The sequence below is a fragment of the Capra hircus genome, chromosome 9 (assembly GCF_001704415.2).
Source record: "Capra hircus breed San Clemente chromosome 9, ASM170441v1, whole genome shotgun sequence".
Lineage (NCBI taxonomy): Eukaryota > Metazoa > Chordata > Mammalia > Artiodactyla > Bovidae > Capra > Capra hircus.
Genome location: NC_030816.1, coordinates 86,070,078 through 86,091,341, shown reverse-complemented (window position 1 = coordinate 86,091,341; position 21,264 = coordinate 86,070,078). Strand labels below are relative to the sequence as shown.

The following is a 21,264-nucleotide window of genomic DNA, read 5'->3' as shown; positions in this document are numbered from 1 at the left end:
TGGACGGAGGAGCCTGGCTAAGCTGATGGGGTTGCAGAGAGCTGGACACACACGTTCTGCAAGTTTAGTGCCACAGATGCGCTGTTTACCTGACCACGTGCTCTATGCGTATCTGTGCTTTTACATAAAACCAGTGTAATTTCTTGCTTCCCAAGAACCAATTTTTATCACCTTGTAGGGGGAAGGGGTAATATCACCTTGGTTGAGAATGTTCTAGAATGGACTAAGTCTTCTTGGCAACAAAGCGGGGTGAAGTCAAAAAGGCATGCACCGGTTCCAGTCAGGTTTTAGCTTTAGTCCTGGCTCTGCCTCTTGGGGGCAAATTGTGTACTGAGTCGCTTCAGCCGTGTCTGACTCTTTGCCACACCCCACGGACTGTAACCCGTCTGGCTCCTCTGTCCATGGGATTCTCCTGCAAGAATACTGGAGTGGGTGGCCATTTCCTCCTCCAGGGGAACATCTCAACCCAGGGATCAAACCGAATCTCCTGCATTGGCTGGGTGGGTTCCTTACCACTAGGGCCACATGGGAAGCTTCATCTCTAAGTTTCTGTCTTGCTCATCTGTAAAATGGGAATAAAACTATTTCATGAGGTGACGAGGATTCATTAAGAGCTTGTGGCACACACTAGGTACTTTCCAGATGTTGGCTGGTTTCATCACATTCATTCTGGCATTACAGCCGATTTTCCAACCTCTTGTTTACAAAGGTTGCTATTTTGGATTCTCTTTTTTCCCCAATAGTCATTTAAAAATTAATATAGTTAATTTACAATGTTGTGTTAGCTTCAGGTGTATAGCCAAGTGATTCAGTTATACATATGAGTGTGTGTGTGTGAAGGGAAGTACAGGTTGGTCAGTCACGTCCAACTCTTTGTGACCCCGTGGACTATACAGTCCGTGAAATTCTCCAGGCCAGAATACTGGAGTAGGTAGCCTTTATCTTCTCCAGGGGATCTTCTCAACCCAGGGATCGAACCCAGCTCTCCCACATTGCAAGTGGATTCTTTACCAGCTGAGCCGCAAGGGGAGCCCATATGTGTGTGTATTATATATATCTATTCTTTTTCAGATTCGTTTCCACTATAGGTTATTATAAGACATTAGACATAGCTCCCTATGCGATAGAGGAGGTCCTCTTGTTCACCCACTTTATATAGAGTAGTATATATACGCGTTAGGGCTTCCCGGGTGACTCAGGTGGTAAAGGATCCACCTGCGATGCAGGAAACCCGGCTTCAGTCCTTGGGTCAAGAAGATCCCCTGGAGAAGGAAATGACAAGCCGCTTCAGTGCTCTTGCCTGGAGAATCCCATGGGCAGAGGAGCCTGGCGGGCTACAGCCCACGGGGTCACAAAAGGTCAAACACGACTGAACGACTAACACACACACACATTTATACGTTAATTCCAGACCCCTAGTTTATCCATTTTGGATTCTTTAAAAGGGTGATTACAGTGTCTAGGAACAGCTCGTTCTTTGTTCTTTCAGGGTCAAGGTTCTTAAGAATTCACTGCTCAGACAGACATAGGGCATCGTCCTCCTCCAGCTCAAGTCAAATCTTCCAAACACTTATTAAGGCCCTTCAGAGCTGATGAGACAAAGCACAGGCAGCATCTGCCCAATATAAAATATGCACAGTAACACTATCTTAATTAGATGTACATGTCTCTGAAGATATAAATAAATGCTTCCTTTTTGATATGTCTGATTTAATAGCCTAATGACAGGGGAATGTTGCTGAAATATAATTCAGGGGGTGAGGGAGAAATTAATAAACTCAAATATTTAAAGCTCAACAGCAATTAACAGCCCATTTAAAACGAATTTCCAATTTTAAATTGTATTTCTCCTCATCCAACCAGGACTAAGCCCCGGGGTTCATCATCATGCATTTTCAGGCCGAGCAGGGTGCAGCGCCCTGTGCTTGGGAAGCAGCTTCAGATTCCACTTTCCGGGGGCAGCCTGCCGTGAGACCAGCCCGGCAGAGAGGAAGGCGGAGGCCCGCCTGAGAGGCCGGGCGCAGGCTTTCCCGCTGTCCGCTGCGCTGTGTTAGCCTCTCTCACGTCCTTAGGGATTTGGACTTCGACGTTCAGCCTGCGTGTTCAGCTGCACACACTCGCACGTGTGCAAACCAGATGTGGTTTCTCTTGAGGGTCCCCAGGCCTCACGGATGGTCTCCCTGGGCACCCCGCCGAGTCCTGACTTCCTTGGTGGCATATGGCAGAAACATGAAGGTGAGTGTCCAGGTATGGACACCTAGGACACACCCTAGAGGGATCGCTCCTGCCTGCACCCCCACGAAGGAGGAGTCTGGTGGGCTCAGCGCCCCCTGCATTGTCTCCACTGGGCCCTGCGTCTGATGGGACCGAGGCGGGGCAGGAAGTGGGGTGGAGCTGGAGGCAGCGTGTGCTGGTGGTGGTCTAGTCACTCAGTCGTATCTGACTCTGTGACCCCATGGACTGCAGCCCACCAGGCTCCTCTGTCCATGGGATTCTCCAGGCAAGAATACTGGAGTGGGTTGCCATGTCCTTCTCTAGGGGATCTTCCCAACCCAGGGATCAAACACGGGTCTCCTACATTGCAGGCAGACTCTTTACCCACTAAACTACACGGGAAGATCTACAAGGGTGTGCTGGCTCTTCCTAAAACATGCTCCACCCAACTGGGGCTGCCGGAAGCGCACAGGAGTGGATGGAAACAAGTAAGTCAAGGTCATTCCCTTAAGGATAAATTCAGTTCAGTTCAGTCACTCAGTCATATCCAGTTCTTTGGAATCCCATGGACTGCAGCACGCCAGGCCTCCCTGTCCATCACCAACTCCCAGAGCTTACTCAAACTCATCTCCGTCGAGTCAGTAATGCCATCCAATCATCTCATCCTCTACTGTCCCCTTCTTCTCCTGCCTTCAATCTTTCCCAGCATCAGGATCTTTTCAAATGAATCAGCTCTTTGCATCAGGTGGCCAAAGTATTGGAGCTTCAGCTTCAACATCAGTCCTTCCAATGAACACCCAGGACTGATTAAGGATAAATTATTATGTATTAACCCAGTGGGAGGACATGCAGAAAGAAAGGCAAACAGCCATATGCAGTCTTCTGTGCCTGCAGAGGGTCTGGACGAGGAGGCACCTTGTTGCAAGAGCTGTGCCTTCTGCAGAGGAGCGGGCATTGCGGGCCAGTCTGGGCTACTTTGTCAGGTCCAACAAACCTGTGGACCCCTTCTCTGAGAAGTCCTCACTCCCCCTCGGGCTTACACTGTGTGATTCGGCCCAATGGTCCCAGCCATGGGTCTCTCCCACTCAGCTTCTCTCCCCCAGAATTTGAAACCAGCAGTAGTGAGTGGTACCAACTTTATGCTGCCTACAAGGACTGAGAGAGGCAAGTCAGGAAGGACGCTATTCAGGGCGGCTACTGTTGGCTGACCCTGGGCAGGGAGAGCTGGTTTATAGGCAGAGAAATGAAGAAGACGGGAAACCATAAGTGATCAAGTGACTGCCTGGGATCTGAAGGTTTATCAGCATTTGGTCTTGGTCTTTGCAAGACTGAACTATTCTTCTGGCCCTTGCTGTTGTTGTTGCCCAGTCGCTAAGTCATGTCCGACTCTTTGTGACCCCATGGACTGCAGCACGCCAGGCTTCCCTGTCCTTCACCAACTCCTGGAATTTGCTCAAACTCATGTCCATTGAGTCGTGATGCTCTCCAATCATTTCATTCTCCATCTCCGTCTTCTCCTCCTGCCCTCAATTTTTCCCAGCATCGGGGTCTTTTCTGACCCTCCCTTGGGCACTGTTTATCTAAAGAAGAAACTCCTCCTTATTTTATGCTGAAACACACGTGGGCCAAGATCTGTCCACCAATAAAACACATTAACTAGTCCCAGTGATATAGGAGAGATGTGGACCTCACTGGAAAAGAAAAAGTGAAAGTCACTCAGTCGTGTCCAACTCTTTGCGATCCCAGGGACTAACTATACAGTCCATGGAATTCTCCAGGACAGAATACTGGAGTGGGTAGCCTTTATTTTCTCCAGGGGATCTTCCCAACCCAGGGATCAAACCCAGGACTCCCACATTGCAGGCAGACTCGTTACCAGCTGAGCCACCAGGGAAGCCCACTGGCAATTCCCAAATGTTGGAAACAGCAGAGCAACCCAAGAGCAACTCCTACCACACGGGACGTTTCTCCTCCTAGAGGCTGTGGGAAGGGTGAGGAGTACAAGGTGGGCCAGTCAGGGCTTCTAGGAGCTCTTGGGGGCACCTCCTAGAATCAAAGAGTTGATGCTTTTGAACTCTGCTGTTGGAGAAGACTCTTGATGGTCCCCTGGACTGCAAGGACATCCAACCAGTCCATCCTAAAGGAGATCAGTCCTGAATATTCATTGTAAGGACTGATGCTGAAGCTGAAATTCCAATACTTTGGCCACCTGATGTGAAGAGCTAATTCATTGGAAAGGACGCTGATGCTGAGAAAGACTGAGGGTGGAAGAAGGTAGGACAGAGGATGAGATGGTTGGATGGCACCACCGACTCAATGGACATGAGTTTGAGCAAGCTCTGGGAGACAGTGAAGGACAAGGAAGCCTGGTATGCTGTAATCCATGGTGTTGCAAAGAGCCGGACACAACTGAGTGACTGAACAAAAACAGTGTGGAATCTTCCCAGACCAGGGATTGGACCCGTGTCCCCTAGATTGGCAGGAGAATTTTGATCCACTCTGTCACCAGGACCAGGAATTCCGTGTTCGATCATTCTTAGTGTCTGTTAATCTTCTTTTAATTACAGTTTCTCTTGCTACCTAGGGCCTAGGGCCTAGTTTATTTCTAGGGGAGGATTTTATGCTTGTCAGTTGGGCTTCTTAGCGGGGAAAGGCACCCCAGCTTCTCAAAGGGGGTTTGAGCCCAAAGAATAAGATATTCCAAAGGATGGCTAGGCCAGTCAGACCACAAGTCTCATTTGCCCCATCTTAACACTGAAGCCAGAGGCTCGGCACTTCCTTCAAGGGCCTGGGGGAGACAAGGAAGGTGCTGCTGAGGCTGGCTGGGGGGGTCCATGATGAGCAGGACCCACGGCTGTTCCAGGCAGGAGCTGGGTGATTTGCCATCTGCAGGGGTCCAGAGGCAAGCTAGTAGATTATAAGAAGCAGGTGAACTGGGGAATCCGGAAAAGGTGTAGCCAATGTCTCCTATTAGTTAAGCTTCAGGTTTTTTCCGAGCAACCTTAAGTGAGAAATGGATATTTGACAGTTCCTGGGGTAGCTCAGAGAATTAACATTTGGGCATGCTCAGTCTCTCAGTCATGTCCGACTCTTGACTCTTGGCGCCCTCGTAGACTGTAGCTCGCCAGGGTCTTCTGTCCATGGGATTCTCCAGGCAAGAACAGTGGAGTGGGTTGCCATTTCCTCCTCCAGGGAATCTTCCCAACCGAGGGATCAACTCCATGTCTCTTGTGTCTCCTGCATTGGTCTTTACCCCTGAGCCATCTGGGAAGGCCAGAGAATTAACACAGCAGCCCCACAACCCAGTCCAGTTGCCCACACAGAGTCCAGCGTGGGTGGTATCATTGAACTGACGTTTTCTGTTATTTGTCGTTGCTGTTCCTGCTCCAGTGACATCCAGGCTTGCTCCACTGTCAAGTTTCAGGTTCCCCAAGGAGAATCTGGCTCCAGTGAAGTGTGAGAGCAACCAGCCACGGTGTAAGCATGAGCTGGGGTCTGGGACAGGCGGGCAGCAGGTGGCCAAAGTGTGCAGGGCATGGGTGGGTTGGGTGGGGCCTGGGAGCAGGAGCAAAGAAGCCTTGGGTGTGTCTGGTATGGAGCAGCAGATCTCAAATCCCAGAGAGACACAGGTGGGTTATAGTACCTAGCAACATTGACCTTGTTAGAAATTAAACCCCGGATGTTTTTCAGACACAAGGACCCAAGCACCTGGGCCATTAGCGTGAAGATGCTACCATGCTTCAGGCAGCCTCTGGAAGCCTCAACTGTCCGCTCCTGAGAGTAAGAAGGAAGAAGGTCAGTGACGTGCTAGTTGTTCAATCACAAACTTGTGTCCGAGCCTTTGCGACCCCATGGACTTAGGCTTCCCTGTCCATCACCATCTCCTGAAGCTTGCTCAAACTCATGTCCATTGAGTCGGTGAAGCCATCCAACCATCTCATCCTCTGTCATCCCCTTCTCCTCCTGCCTTCAGTCTTTCCCAGCATCAGGGTCTTTTCCAATGAGTTGTCTCTTCGCATCATGTGGCCAAAGTATTGGAGCTTCAGCTTCAGAATCAGTCCTTCTAATGCATATTCAGCATTGATTTCCTTTAGGATTGACTGATTTGATCTTCTTGCATTCCGCGGAACTCTCAAGAATCTTCTCCAGCACCACAGCTCAAAAGCATAAATTCGTTGGCACTCAGCCTTCTTCATGGTCCAACACTCACATCCATACATGACTACTGGAAAAACCATAGCTTTGATTATACAGACCTTAGTCAGCAAACTGATGTCTTTACCCTTCATGGATCACAGCCTTGTCGTGGCAAAGGGGCTTGCATAGCTCATTGAAGCCACAGGCCATGTCATGCAGGGTCACCCAAGACGGATGGGTCACAGTGGAGAGTTCTGAAAAACGGTGGTCCACTAGAGAAGGGAATGGCAAACCCCCTCCATTCCCTCTTGCTGAGAGAACCCCATGAACATGAACACTATGAAAAGACATCCCAGTGTTCTTATGAAATTAGCCCTGACCTCAGGGATGTTCCAAAAGAGCCTGGAGTCTTCTCAGACTGGGTCCATGCTGAGGGAGCAGCTCGTGTAGTGATTCAGAATGTGGGCCCAGAGCTGGGCGGCCTGAGTTTGGATCTTGCTCCACCTAGGCTTATTTGACAAGTTTCTCACCCCTCGGGGCTCCATGTCCTGTTCTGAAGATGGGAAGTGCAGCACCTCACCCCCGCCCAGCACACGAGGTTAAACTTTGCAGCTCTGATGGGCCAGCCAGCCCCAGTCTGAGGACTGGCCTCGGGAAGTCTGTTCCATGAGCGGTTCTGGTGCCAGACTCCTCCCACCCACCCCTCAACCCCTGGGAGAGGGCTCGGTGCCCCCAGCTGGGTGTGCCCTGGGGCCTCAGTGGTCCTTATTCTCGGGAGCTGGTGAGGTCAACAGCCCATGGAGCTGAGATGAGGTCCGATATTCCATCAAAGACAATTCTCAAAAAGTATCTTTCTTATGGTTCCCGAGTCTTGTGTTGATCAGACACATCCTTCTCTGTGTCAATCAATAAAACATGAAATTGGACCAATTTTTGACTCTATTATGTGTAATGAATACAGGCTTTCAATGCTCAACATGATAGAAGTTCTGCAGTGCGCCTCCTGCCTCCGGAGTGCTTCTCGGACCCTCAGCTCAATCAGAGCCCAGCCTTGGGGGCCGTGTCTGCCCCGGGCTGTGCCTGTATCTCCTGTGTCTCCTCCCCGGGCCTGCCCGCCCCGGCTGGCACCTCCAGCTTCCTTCCAGTGAGAACCTGGAGCCCAGATCATCCATCAGGTGGCTCTGAGAGGGGGATACAGGCCAGGCCAGGGGACGGATCCAAGGGAAGAAGGGGGCTGGGAGGTGATGCTGGGGGGACGTGCACGTGCAAGGGGCATGAAGGGGCCCTGCTCAGGCTCCTGCCTGGCGCTGTGACCGTGCCATCCTTACTTTTAGAATAACTGCTGTGAACTGAGAAGAAAAGGGAAGAACGCGTTTCCCTCGTGCTTGCGAGTCTAGGGCAATCCATCCATTATTGGCCGCAAATCACACGGGATCTGCCGCCTGAGGGTCCAGTGACACCCCCAGCCTTGCTTTGGCTCTCTCACCCCCAACATGCCTGCTCCCACCCATGACCTCTGGTTCCCTCCCTGCAACAGGGGAACTTTCAGTTTGGGGCCATTCTTCCTCATCAATGTTTACTGAGCAGAAGCAGCGACTTCAACCCTGAGATGCCCACAGAGCACCCCCAGTTTCACTTCCCTGCCCTGCCTCCCCGGCCCGTTCTTTGTCAGCAGGGTTACATTTCCAGTTTTTCCTGCGGAGCCCTGGGCACCTCGCTCATGGTCGTAAGAGGGTAGAGTTGACAGAGGTGCAGAGACCATCTCTTTCCACTGAGATTACAGATGAGGAGACGGGTTGGAGTAGTTAAGGATTTACTCGAGAATGTGCAGATAACAAGGAAGGCATTTCCAAGCCCGTGACCACCTGCCTGGATGTGGGGACAAAGGTCCCAAGTTCCAAGACTCTCCCCTCCCTCCTCGCATGCCTCTGGTCCAGCTGTGGCCCACCAGGCAGGTAGAAAGCATCCACCTCTGGTTTGTGAAATACTTTGTGACTTCAGGGAGAAAGCTGAGTTGTGTTCAGTCGTGTTTGGCTCTTGGCGACCCCTATGGACTGTGGCCCGCCAGGCTCCTCTGTCCATGGGATTCTCCAGGCATGAATACTGGAGTGGGTGCCATTCCCTTCTCCACCAGAGAGAAAAAGCCTTACCTAAATGAACAGGGAAGGAAACACATTTGGAAAAAACATGGACAGTATTTATACTCTTGTAACACAAGCTGGCTTCTCCCTCTCGTTCTCCTAAGTTTTGTTCCTGTTAATACTCGCCAAAGGGTTCTCTGCAGCCTAAGACGTCAGCTGATAAGGGATCCTGGAGATTTGTATAATAATAAGAGACTCTTGAAGGCCCATGAGTTCTCAAGACTCAAAGGAATGAAGTTATGAAAGTGGAAAATTAAATCCACTGCTGCTAGATTCCACGGGGCCTTCCCCAGCCCGTCACCGCGCTGCTTGGTGAGTAGGGTCAGGAGGTCTTGACCGGCCCACCAGATGGCCCACTGCGGGGCGGCCGGCAGGAAGGCGCACCCTGCAGCCAATAGGCAGGGGACGTGCGCGCTGGAGCCCACAAGCGCTCTTACCCACGTTCCTCCCTTTACCTGTGACCAGAGAGGGCAAGTGGTTTCCTTTAGGTCAGCAGCTCATGGCAGCTCAGGCAGTCTGCAGGAGCTCCCAGCGGCTCAGCCCAGTGTTCCTTCTGCTAATGGACCCTGCTCCTCTGACACCCCTGCTGTTGGCAGACAGCTCCAGACGAGCCCTGACCTTGGGTCTCAATGTCGTCAGCTCAAGAATCAGCCCTCAGGGGAGGTGGGTGTCATCAGCCCTGTTCTGGGCAGCCCCCCTGTGAGGGAAGGACCCAAGCCCCTACGTCTGCTCAGGTCACCCCCCTGGTTCAAAAATTCTCCAGGGCCAGCCCTGTCCTCTCAAGCTTCTCATCCTGGATGGCCTTGGGTGTCCTGAAGCACTGATTTTAAACTTGCAAGGGGAAAAGACCACGTCATTCGCTTTTATGTTCATTGTGAAAAGAAACCAAGCTTCCTTGACTTTGCAGGATGATACAAGAATTCCGGTTCTTTCAGGCTGTTGGTTCCAACGTGGTGGACTGAGTTGACTTTGCTCTGGTTCTGGGGCTCTTCTGGAGAAGTTCGAGGCACACAGAGGCAGGAGTCAACCTTAGCCCATGCTGGCAGTGAGGTCCTTCCTGACTGGACCCCTGCCTTGCACATGGGACTGGCCTCCTGGGACCCAACGGTCCAGTTACACCAAATCGCCTGGTCCTCCCCAGATGCCCTGTGTCCCTTGTCCCCCAGGTGCTTGCTCATGTGGGGCCCTGAGCTCAAGGCATCTCAAACTGGGCACTCTTCTTAAAAATTAATTAATTAATTTTGGGCTGCAGTGGCATCACCAACTCAATGCACATGAGTTTGAGTAAACTCTGGGAGTTGGTCACGGACAGGGAGGGCTGGCATGCTGCAGTCCACGGGGTCGCAAAGAGTCGGACACTACTGAGTGACTGAACTGAACTGAACTGCCCTGGGCCTTCATTCCCGCCTGTAGACTTTCTCTAGTTGAAGCAAGCATGAGCTGCTCTCTAGCTATGGGGCCCCGGCTACTCTTTGCAGTGGCTTCACCTTTGGCACACCACAGGCTCTAGGTGAATGGGCTTTAGTAGCTGGGCACACAGGTTCTAGGGTGTGGGCTCAGAATTCTGCCTCACAGGCTTAGTTGCTTTGTGGCACATGGACTCTTCCCAGGCCAGGGATGGAACCTGTGTCCCCCGCCTTGGCAGATGGATTCTTTATCGCTGCACCTGGAGGGGGGTCCAGGCGGGGCATCCTGGATGTTTGGGGCTGGGTGACTCTTTGTTGCAGCATGATTCTCTGCATTGCAGCAGCATCCAAAGCTGGCCTCCACCTGCCAGAGGAGCAGGCCCAGACATCCTTCTGCTGATTTCTGTGCCTTAGTGATTGGCACCCCCATTGGGTGCTGATTCCCTAGCAGTATAATTTTGTTTATCTCCTCTTAATCTCCACGATGACTGTAAACCCCTAGAGGTCAAGGATTATGGCTCCAAATCTATATTCTTCAGTCCTCAACACAGTGCAATATCTGATCCACAGAAGGGACAGAAGTGCTGAGTGAATGAGCGATCTGCCAGTCTATGCTAGTGCCAAGGATGGAGATGAGCCCTCCGAGAAGCAAGACAATTATCCTCTCACCTAAGATCACTGTGCAGCTCAGCCACTGACATCACCTCAGGACCGCCATGTCACTTGATGGCTGCTTGAAAAATAACTCTGCCAACAAACCCAGATTTCATCACCTGGTCATAGTAACAGTAGTAACAATAGAGTTATGACAGTGGCGGGGTCATGAGTGTCTTTGCCAAGTTCTGCCAGGTGTTTTCATTCTAATTGCTAATCCTCTTAATATTTCTATGCGCTTATGTCTTATTATTCCCAAGTTATAGGTGGGAAAACTGAGGCTCTGAGAGATTAATTCACAAATTCAGCATCCGGGCAGCTCTAGGATTAGATCCAAAGCAGTTTGACTCCAGACCCTAATCATTGCCCTGTCTTTGGTTTTCCAAAGTTTATTCTTATGGATGATTCTCAAGAAGTGGTTGTTTAAAATCTGAATGGCCTCAGGGTTCCAGATGAGCAGGCTACCCACACCCCGTTGCAATCTTTGTCACTTCCTATCACTGCAACGAATCTCCAATTCTATCAAAATATTGGAAAAATCATTTTGACGCTGCATTTGCATATCCAAGGACTGGAGGATGGTTCGTATAATCAAATTATGTAGAGTTGTAAAAAGGGAGCATCGTTTAAATAGCTTACAAAATTACTTTGAAGACGTACATTAAAATCTAAGGAATCCATCGCCTCCAAGATCTTTACAAAAGTGAAATGCTAATTGGTTATGACAGCTTTGTCTCCATCCCGGGCACTGTTCTCCATTTCTACTCTGTCACTATCTCAGCTCCAGCATCGCTGAGACCTCGGCCCCTCTTCTGGCCCCACTCATGCCATGAGAAACAGCAGATGGAATTAATGCACGGCTGGCTTCCCCCATCTCCCTATAGTTGATCAAAGGAGCAGTCTGGGGGAAAAAAAAAAAAAAAAAAAACAGCACCCTGGAAGTTGCTGAAATTCTGATTTCTTTCTGCAGTTTTATAGATTTTATAACTTATCTTTTATTGACTCTGCAAGGTCTCTGGTTTTCAGCATCTGTTTGTGGCATCTGTGGAGAAAGATAAATCCTATTTTTTATGCCATGGAACCAAATTTAAGAGACAGACAAACGAACAGGACTTGGTAGGAGGGGCCAGCAGTGCGTTCCTCTTCCTGTCCTGCTGTCCTCGGCCCCTCCGGGACCTTGTGCCCACAGGGAGGCAAGAGAAGGTCCCTTCTCACCCACCTGGTTTGTCAGAGGCTAGTTGGTAACCATAAAAAAACTCCTCCGCATCATTTACAATTTCTCAGACTTAAAAGAATCGTGTCTGGTCACCCAGACCCATGATTATATATCAGGGAACTTCATTATAATGATAGCTATGGTGCTCCAACTTCTTTAAACCCTCAACTGTTCGATTCAGCCTCTTTGGCTCCATACCTGTTTGTGAGATTAATAGACTCCAAGGCATAACTGACTCTCCCACTGGGGAAGAAAAGAGAGAGATCCAATCCTACCCTCACAAAAGTGGCCCTGCCATCAGGAGACATTGTCTGTATCCCTGACACCAAGGTGCAGAGGGGTGCTGGGGAGTGGGGTCGCCCTGGGGAGGGTGGTCTGGAGTGCTCTCCTTTCGCAATGTCTTGACTGGACTTGTGGAAAATAGACTTAATTGCCGAGCCCGTGGGACGGAGCCAGAGCTGAATCGGGGCAGGGAGGTTTCAGCCTGGGCTAGGAGGTACACCCAAGGACAGTGGGGTCCCAGCAAGGAAGGTGGTGGATGGACTAGGCTTCCAGTTTGGTGTCAGTGGAGCCTGGAGGAGAGAGATGCCTGCAGCTCCCGGTCCCGGGATCTTACACCAGTACCTACAGAATGACCTCTCCTGTAGGACATGGGAGCCCGTTTTCCAGGCTGGTGAGGAGGGCAGGGCGAGCCTTCCCAAGTCTCAGAGCCAGGGGGTCACCGGGGTGAGTCCTGGAGGATCAGGAAATGCTTCTCGAAGTTGACGGTCTCAGGAAATGACAGCCATGATGAGCGGACCAGAGAGGAAGCTGCTGTGACGGAGGAAGGCCAGAGGCAGGCTCCGGGGCTGCAAGCGCGCCTGGGCCGGGGGGCCAGGAGAGGGTCCCCTCCTCAGATCGTGCCCTCCGGGGTCCACACTCCACGGGGTGCTGTCCCTCCAGCGCAGGTAGCCGTCGGAACAGAGTGCGGCCTGCCACTGAGGCGGGACCTGACTGACGGAAGTCTCCCCGTGGAAACAGGAAGTGGAATTCTAATCGCGAGCCTGTCCTCTGCAGCTCCCCTAACGGGCGCTCCTCTCGGCTCCTGTAATGTCCCAGGGCACCGGGCCCCTTGCAGTCTCACTGAAACAAGCAGGGTGCACAGTGAGAGGCGACTGAAATAGAGACGGGCTTTCCCTTCTGCTCCTGGATGGGAGGACCCGCCACGGCTACCGGAGAGGTGTCTGGACGGACCGTTCCTTCGCGGGGCTTGTGCTTCCCTGCTTCAAATAACTGCCTTTAAGGGGACATCCGTGGAATCTGCTTCTCCCTCAGCTCCCCCAACACACCCAAAGCAGATTGCAGAGATCAGTCTTCCCCCAGCCTCTGTTTCCTCTTAGCTGACCACCAGATGACCCTGGTGTGGAGAAGGAAGGTCGAGTGTTAGTCGTTCAGTCATGTCGGACTGTTTGCGACTCCATGGACTATAGTCCACCAGGATCCTCTAGCCATGGGATTCTCCAGGCAAGAATACTGGAGTAGGTTGCCCTTCTCTTCTTCAGGGGATCTTCCCGACCCAGGGATCAAACCCAGGTCTCCTGCACTGCGGGCAGATTCTATACTGTCTGAACCACCAGGGAAGCCTGAAGGAAAATCAGACCCATATTAATGTGGCTGTATTTCACACATAACTCAGTCCTTGGAAGAAAAGCTATGACAAACCTAGACAGAGTATTAGAAAGTAGAGACGTTACTTTGCTGACTAAGGTCTGTATAGTAAAAACTATGGTTTTCCCAGTAGTGATGTATGGATGTGAGAGTTGGACTATAAAGAAAGTTGAGCATTGAAGAACTGATGATTTTGAATTGTGGTGTTGGAGAAGACTCTTGAGAGTCTCTTGAACAGCAAGGAGATCCAACCAGTCCATCCTAAAGGAAATCAGTCCTGAATATTCATTGGAAAGGCTGATGCTGAAGCTGAAACTGCAGTACTTTGGCCACCTGATGGGAAGAACTGACTCATTGGAAAAGACCCTGATGCTGAGAAAGACTGAAGGCGGGAGGAGAAGAGGATGACAGAGGATGAGATGGTTGGATGGCATCACCGACTCCATGGACATGAGTTTGAGCAAGCTGTGGGAGTTGGTGATGGACAGGGAGGCCTGTCATGCTGCAGTCCATGGGGTCACAAGGAGTTGGACACAACTGAGGGACTGAACTGAATTCACGCATCTGCCCGGTAAAAGCTGGTGCCAAGGAACAAAGCCACGTCATAGACTTGTAATCATCCTTGTTCTTTAGACTTGAACCCTCTTCTGTTCCTCTCCATGAGACACTTTACCTGATGGATGTAAAGGGTTGCGTCCGTACTAAGAGTTAGACACTTTATGTGAAGTCCCACCCGACTCCACCCTCCAGGCATGTGAACCCTCCAGTTAATTCTTCCTTCTTATCATTTCCAGGGAAACAGAAGCAGGGCCTGACCACAGAGGATGCCCAGGACCAGTTTATAGACTCCCAAGGACTATTAACCTTCTGGAGAAGGAAAAAAAAAAAAAATACCCTTCTTGTATCTAGGACATGCTGGATGCTAATTTAATGTGGCAATGAGATAGAAGTCCGCTCAGGCTGCTGCCAACCTCACTGGATTGGAATGCCGTCTACTTAGCATAGAAGTCAAACAATTCCCTGGCAATAGATTGCCTTCCACTTGTAGGTCTACTAAATAAATAGAAAAGTAATTAACAGTGGGCGATGGCAGATATATCAGAGGGGATTTCATTACAGCAGAACAACAGAGGGAACCAGGAAGTCACTTTGTGTCCCAGCATCCGATGGGGCTCTCATGCTCCATCTCTGCGAGAGAAGAAATTTCAGAATTTCCTATCTTCACTTTAATCAACAGGGAAGAGAAAAATCTGAAATGCCTGAAATTAGTCCCCAAATAAATAATTCTCCTTATTGTCCCATTTAATTATTTTGGTCCTGGAACTTGTGGATGATTATACCTTTTTTATTGTATTTTTGCTTTTCTTCCTTCCTTCCTTTCTTTTTTTTTTTTTTTTTTTTTTTGGAGGGGGGGCTTGCCTATTAAATATCTGAATTTCAAAATGCTAACTGAATGTCTCATTATTTTTATTCTTTCCTCCCTTTGGAAAATAAGTGGCATTATGTCACTTAGAATAGCAGGAAGGAATGAAATTTCATAGGAAGGAAATTTATACTCAGTTGGAAAAAGAAAAGATGTTGAAGGCATTTATTTTTGACCAGCTTTTAAAAAACATATTGGAAAGTACTAAATTCAATTTTGCATGTCCAGAATGGTATAACCTAATTTTAGCATATTAATTAACAATAAAAGTAGTGTTTTTGCCTCATACAAAGAAATAAAATAATTAACTTACTGAGGAAATGGGGTCATATGATTTTACTTTCCGAGGGTAATGAATGACATTGAACAACAGTAATGAGGTTTTGAAGAGCAACTCTGGCTACTGAGCCCTTTTGGAATTCTTTGCTAAATACCCAACAGCTGGCCAGTTTACCCTGTCTCCAAACATTCCTGTCTCAACCCAGACTAACCCACCTACACGTCAATGAGTCAAGCCTATGTTCCCCAGGAAGAATGCTGAGCAGCAGGGGCAGGTAAGTTTTTAGGATTCTCAAGGCTGACCTGAGTGTCTGAATGGTCCCTGAGTCAATAAACACTCAGGTGCTTTCTACTTGGGGGAGAAATTCCAACATTTTGTAGGTTTCCATATTTGGACATTTGAACTTGGAATATTTTGTCACGTTTTCACATAGCTTCATTCCCCAGGGGTGGGGAAAAACCTAGTCTTTCAAGTGGTTATTACAGAGCTAAGTGCATAAATATGCATGAGAGGTCATTATTACCACGAGATGATACTTAAAAGGTTCGAGTGTCTCTTACTAAGATTTTTCAACTTGTTCGGTGACAATAAATCAAAGTCTCCAGTTTTTGGTTGCTGAACTTTGCCTTTGATGATTCCTTCAAAGTTTTCAGGAAAATGGTTTCTGAGCCCTGAGTGGCACTCAACTGTCCAATCATTCATGAATTGACAGATGTTTAAGGAGGTCTTTAATTGTCAGTGTCTATGTTTCATGCAGAAGGGCCACCTTTGGAGCACTGTAGTCAGTCCTCTCCCCTGGAGGAGAAATGGCAACCCACTCCAGTATTCTTGCCTGGAGACTCCCCATGGACAGAAGAGCCTGGTGGGCTACACTCCATAGGGTCGCACAGAGTCGGACATGAAGTCAGACAGAAGCAACTTAGCACACAGTCAGTCCTCTGAAGGTCAAGTAACAGAATTTCTAGATTTTAGAGCTTGAATAGAGGTTTGGAGAAGTGAAGTCACTTGTTCCAGGGGACATCTTGTCCTGTGGTCAAGATTGGAAGTAGGATGTGACCCCTAGGGCAGGCCTCTGACCAGTGAGTCTGCAAAGCTTGGGGTCCAAAGTGCAGAATCACCCGGGGAACCGTGATAACAAGAGCTGCATTTTGACTCACTTCTGACTTCCAGAACTTGGTATTTCAATGGTGAAATCATATGTAGAATGATCAGAATCAGAATGACTCTTCAGCATGATATTCCCATTCACTAGTGACTTCAGCTCAACCCTGGGCATGCGGCAAGTTCCCTCTTGGGGAAGATAGAATTTCTGTCTTCAGGATCAGTCATCCCTGTGGCCCAGATCTCTGTGGGAAACAGAGAAAAGATGATGGAGCTGGGGAGAGGGGACAGCCCCTCCCAGAGCCTCGCTCCTTCTCTCTCTTGGTGGGCGGGAATACTATTCGTGTAGTCCACGGGGTCTGGCTATGCTGCTTGTCCCACATTTATAAAGAAAGCAATTTACAAACAATTAACAAACACAACTCTTTCTTAAATTTTTCCTTGTGGGCTCCTGGTCTCTGATTTATAGGCCAAATCTTTGGAAAGCAGAGCAAGTAGAATCCAGGGTGACAGGCATCTCTCCACCAGGAACTGATTTATGGTCTGATGGAAACATCTATGCTATTTCACACTGGGTTTTCCCTGAATCCTAAGGCTGACCTTGCTTAAGCATGTTGCAGTGAAAGGGAAGTGTGTGAAAAATAGAGCCTTGACATTTATCTGGAGAAAACTCTAATTCAAAAAGATACGCTCAAAGATTGCAGCACTATTTACAATAGCAAGACATGGGAGCAACTTGAGTGTCCATCAACAGATAAATGAATAGAGAAGATGTGGTACGCATATACGATGGAGTATTACTCAGCCATAAAAAGAATGAGATGAGGCCATTTGTAGCAACATGGAAGAATCTAGAGACTGTCATACTAAGTGATGTAAGCCAGAAAGAGAAAGATGAATACCATACAGTATCACTTATATGTGGAATCTAAAACAATAATACAAATGAACTTATTTACAAAACAGAAATAGACCCACCCACATAAAAAAAAAAAAACCCAAAACATATTTACCAAAGATGAAAGGTGTGGAGAGTGATAAATTAGGAGTTTGGGATTAACAGACACACACCACTATATATAAAACAGATTGAAAAAACAAAACAAAACAAGGACCTACAGTAAATAAAAGGGAACTTATTCGACATCTTGCAATAACCCATGATGGAAACAAATGTGAAAAAGTATATATATATATACATATGGGAGTTTTCATATCTGTGGGCTTCCCTGGTGGCTCAGATGGTAAAAAATCTGCCTGCAATGCGGGAGACCTGGATTCAATCTCAGGGCCGAGAAGATTGCCCTGGAGAAGAGAATGGCAACCTACTCCAGTATTCTGGTCTGGAGAATCCCGTGGACAGAGGAGCTTGGCAGGCTATAGTTCATGGGATCACAAAGAGTCAGACACAACTGAGTAATTAACACTTTCATTTTTTTATATATACAGACACACACACACACACACACCTGAATCACTTTGCTGTGCACCAGAAACTAACACAACATGGTAAATCAACTACTTCAAAAACAAATAACTGAACTGACAGGGAGGCCCACTCCACGGGCAGAGCCCCGGAGGAAGTGTTGCCTTTGTAACCTGCTCAGGAAAGCTCTTCGCTTCCCTAGTGGCTCAGAGGTTAAAGCATCTGCCTCCGATGCGGGAGACCTGGGTTCGATCCCTGGGTTGGGAAGATCCCCTGGAGAAGGAAATGGTAACCCACTCCAGTATTCTTGCCTAGAGAATCCCATGGACAGAGAAGTCTGGTAGGCTACAGTCCACGGGGTCGCAAAGAGTCGGACATGACTGAGCGACTGAGCGACTTCACTTTCAGGAAAGCTCTTCAGGGCTGGCTTTCCCACACTCAGGTTTGTTGTTACCGAAGCTGACACATTTTAAACCTGACTTCTGTTCTACACCATCGTTTCACCCATCGTTTCACCTGGAGACGCACGAGAGGAACAGGCACCGTGAGGGCCACGTGCAACTGCCTCTGTCTCCTCCACTTCAGAGCCGAGGGAACTCGGGTAAGTGACCTCGCTTCTGAGAGGCTCAGTGCCCCATCTGCAAACCGGAGGTGATCCTGCCCACCCTGGCTCCCAGGAGCTCAAGGGTAGAGGTGATTACGCACAGAGCGCTGGGTCCTGGGGGGCGTTCACCCAAGGCTTTCCAGACTTCTTCCCAAGTTGTGTCTGAACTCACTTCAGTCATCCCCAAATGCCCAATAATCATTTATCTTATTGAAAACTCAGTTCATGTATCTCTTCATTGTTTTATTATTTCCTTTCAACATTTTATTGTATTGTCTTTATTTCAACATTTTTTTAAAAGCTGCCTCTTTTCATATTGAATTTTCTGTGTGTCTTGATTTGAGTTTCCAAGGGATGAGTTTCTTTTGCAGACTGTCTTATCAATGCCATGTTTCTACCTTAGAAGCCCAGGAAGCTTGCTGACAGACTAACAGAATGATCAAAATGTCCCAAACCCAAGTTTTCTCTTTCATTTTAAATAACTCACACTGTTTTCCCCAAACCCCAGAACTGCAGAGTCAGGTGAGACCTCCAAGATCTGGGTGGGCCAGAGGGATGATCAGGGCTAGAGAAACATGCTAACCGATGGAGATGCAGAAATGGCCTGGGAAGCAGTACCGCAGTACTGCCTGACTCATGGACGGATGCTCACCGTGCGGACTTGCTCGTTTCCCCGGGATGGCGTTCCACTGTGCTCTGGGCTGCCCTCAATCCTTTTGGGAGATAACTTGTCTCTTCCCTGGTAACCACTGTGTACTTTCTGTTCGTGATTCTTCGTATATTTACTTTTATCCACATGTTTTGCTCAGAATCTTGTTTCAAGTGCTGACCTTACACCTTTGCCTAAATGACTTGCAAACACATGTGGATATAAATATCAGTATCAGACTGGGTTACTCTCCCCATGGACATGTACTTATTTACTCATCTTTTGCAAACTAAACATCTCCTCCCATGAGCACCCCTCCATTCTATCATCAGCTTTGAGTTATTCATCCAACTAGCATTTGCTGAGCTCCTGAGTCATTCATCCAACTAACATTTGCTGAGCTCCTCCAAGGCATCGGGCTCTTAGCTCGTGTGCTAATTCTCTGCTTTCTGTTTTCCTTTTCAACCCTCAGAAGTCCTTCTTACCACTGTGCTCCGAGGTGCCCACACAAAATATAATATCCCATGACAGGATGTCTTTCCATGTGCAAACCAAAATAGCCCTGGCCTTTGTGCGGCTGTATTCCTTTCTAAACTCGTCCTGACACAACATCTGGTCTCACCTCTCATTTTTGCCACTTTCTGGCACACGTTGTGAGGTGCTGTCATAGATCTAAGTTGATTTTTTTTGGCCTCTTTATTTGTGAGCTTTGGATCCATTCACGTGTTTCTCCTCCCCACGATTTGAATTGCGTCCCTGGTGGGAAGTCAGATGCTTGCTTTTCAATCCCTTTTCCTTCTGCTAACAAAACTGTTAAGGAAAGGTTAGCCTCACTTGCAAAAGAGGATCAATGACATTTTAATAAAGTGACCACTTAGATAGTCTTGTTTTAAATGACAAACTCTCCCTTTGAAAAAATTTAGAGCTGAATGAGATCTGAGAATTCTCATTCAGTCTAAACTCCTGCGGGGAGTGTGTGTTGAGTCAGGTTTAGAATCCGGGCCTCTGGACTCAATTCAGTGGGGCAGGGGGGAGGTTCCTTCCTTTTAAATATTATCTTTTCTTTTTTTTAATCAAAAATATATATGCAGGAGGGTGGGAAGGAGGTTTGAGAGGGAAGGGACATATGGATACATATAGCTGATTCATGTCCTTGTACAGCAAAAATTAACACAACACTGTAAAGCAATTATACTCCAATAAAAAATATAGATGCAAAATAAAGAACAGAAGGTAAGCCGAAGACCATGCCGATCAAGCACGTTTCAGCACCCTGCGGCCCCTAAATGTGCGATTCTTCCCAGACACCTTGAACCTCTGAGGGGCGTTCCTTCATTCCCAGGGATCCCGCCAGCTCACCCTGGTTCAGCTGTCCTCCGAGCCCGACAGAACCCAGGTCTCTCTTCCCAGCATGCTAATCTCTCGTGATCACAGTGGGTCTGCTGTGGTTTGTCATTGGCAGCCAGGCCCGCTAATGTTGCCTGAGTCTGTTTGAATGTCTCTCTTGATGGGGATTATGTTTTATTTTTGGACAGCCCTCATTGTTAGAAAGTTTTCCTGCTAATCACACAAAACTCTGCCTTCCTCTGCTGTCCTCACCAGGGGTCCATTTTGCTCTGTGACCTTGTGCACACACAATGCTCTGGGGCTGAGCCATAGACAACTTTGACCTGAGCAGTCTCTCCTGGCCCCTCTTTCTCCTGGCCCTAGATCTGGGCTCTCCTGACCTCCGACTTTCCTTGCTCCAACTCCACTTTCAGTTTTGCACTGAAGCTTTGTCATGAGCGACCCAGTGGGGCGGTCCTTCCAGCTTCTTCCAGGACATGACCTCCAGCGTGGAACCCTGGCCTCCTGGAGCCCTGGCCTGCCCCCGCCCTCGCTCAGTCTCAGGGGTTTGGGAGCGATCCTCAGATGTGCAGGTCTCAGTTCTGTTCCCTGGAGTGGCCCCGGGTACATCTAATCCCTGGTAGTATTTTAGGAACATGACCCCATGCCTCTTGTTCGCTCTCCCGGGCACTCTTGCAGAGGGTGGATAGAAGCGCCTGCATGTGTAGAGTCTGACCTGTGCAAGGCCCCGAGCCACTTCCCGGCCTTGGCTGGAACAAGCTGTTTCAGCGCTGCCGGCTCCAGCCATGGGCTTTGTTCAGCTGCATGTCCACACCCCGGGCTTGCGGTCAACTGAACAAGTCCATGCCGTCCCCTCTCCTACAAACGGCTGTTCAGCCTGGTCCCTGCTATTCTCGACTCACCTGTTTCCAAACCCTCATGCATTCTGTTCATTCCTATTTTGCTTGGATTCCTTATTCTGGCACCTGATGTCTTTATGAATCTTGACTCTTTCATGGGCCTTTACATTTCCAAGCTTT

The 21,264-nt window shown here is 48.8% G+C and overlaps 1 long non-coding RNA gene across 1 annotated transcript; it reads left to right on the top strand.

Moving 5' to 3' along the window:
- Positions 1,384-14,826, top strand: LOC106502490. Its single transcript, XR_001296114.2, has 5 exons — positions 1,384-2,235; positions 2,586-2,702; positions 5,605-5,691; positions 5,905-6,009; positions 14,210-14,826. It is a non-coding gene; the product is annotated as an uncharacterized LOC106502490 (long non-coding RNA).